Raw genomic sequence first — 1,642 nt, 5'->3', positions numbered from 1 at the left:
ACCACCAACCTGTGACATTTTTGGAGAATAAACAAGAAAATCCTACTTTTGCTCTTTCCCCTCATATGGAATCTGCCAGATGAATAGGCAGAGTATTACCTTCAAGGAGAAGGCAATGCATGTTAGCCTATATAAATAAGAGAGTTCATGGGTTACCTGTTTTGTAATAATTGAAATCCAAATTAACCTTAAAAATACATTTTATTGTATAATTCTTGTTTAGAATATAAATGTGAATTCATAGTTTTGCAATATTTAAGGTCATGAGTATGGCTATTAACTCATGTTATTTGGTATCCAACATGAAGAAGGTACATAGGATTGGACCATATTTGGTCTTGACGATAAACTGTAAATTAATTAAATACTTTAATGTTAATTTGTACTGTATCTCTTTTTTAAAAAATAAACCAATTAACACTTGGTATATGACCATTTGAGACTGACTGAGAACATTCTTTTAAATATACTTACCTGTGGACTTTTTAGATCGAAATTTTTTTTACATTATCAATGAGTGAAATGATTAGAAAGTCCTTTATTTTGTTTTTGTTTTATTTTTATTGAATTTATTGGGGTGGCATTAGTTAATAAAATTATATAGGTTTCAGGTATACAATTACATAATACATCATCTGTATATTGTATTTCGTGTTTACCACCCCAAGTCAAGTCTCATTTCATCATCATTTATTCCCCCTTTCCCTTCTACCTCCCCCCTCCCTCTGGCAATCACCGTACTCTTGTCTGTGTCCATGAGTCTTTCTTTTTTTAGTACATAGGTTTGATTTACTCTTAGGCCTTCACGTTTCCCTTTAAGTTAGGCAATAATTTATTTATTCTTTCATCCACAAATTTACCCGGTGACTGTTACATTCTGGGTACTGTTTTAAGCACTGAACAAAATAGATTTTTTTTTAAATTCCTGTTTTCCTAGAACTAACATACTAGTGGGGAAAGTGAGACACTAAACAAATGAGTATAGTACATAATCACATTGTTTAGTGTATTGAAAGGTGATAAATGTTCTGAAAATAAAAAAGTAATATAGAAAACTAGTAATCACAGGAAGTGTCAGAAGGGGCACTGGGCGGTTGCATTATTAAATAGAGTAGTCAGGGTAGGCCTCATGAACTCAGTGGTAGGCAGAAATGAATGGAATGTGTAGTGAAAAGAGTTTTGTCTCATGTTTCTACTGGATTCCTGAACATCTTCCCCAACTTGTTTAAACTATAACTAGAAACACTCCTATATCTATGAGCAGTACCTGCCTGATAGAGTCCTTATTCACGCAGTTGTTACATTGTGGGCCTTTACTCTGGTATGTACATTGCCTTCTCTTCATCGTGGGATTCATCTGTGATCAACTTAAACCACTTCAGAACCGTAGAAGCAGTGATCTAAAAATCAGCAAGTTTCGTGAAATGCAGCTGACTAATGAGGGTGTGGAATCCATAGTGAAATGGCTACTTTTAAAAACATGAACGAAGACCTAGAGCAAAATATGACATGGTTACCTACACTCTAGGAAGGACAGAAAAACAAAAGTTTTCTCAATCAGGTATCAGAACGGTCTCTGAAATATTCTTCTCCCTGTAGATGGGTTTTGCTGAAGTCTTCTCTCTCTCCCAGAATTTCCTGA

This window comes from Myotis davidii, unplaced genomic scaffold, assembly GCF_000327345.1.
Source record: "Myotis davidii unplaced genomic scaffold, ASM32734v1 scaffold5785, whole genome shotgun sequence".
In the NCBI taxonomy this organism is placed as follows: domain Eukaryota; kingdom Metazoa; phylum Chordata; class Mammalia; order Chiroptera; family Vespertilionidae; genus Myotis; species Myotis davidii.
This window is presented reverse-complemented; position numbering follows the sequence as displayed.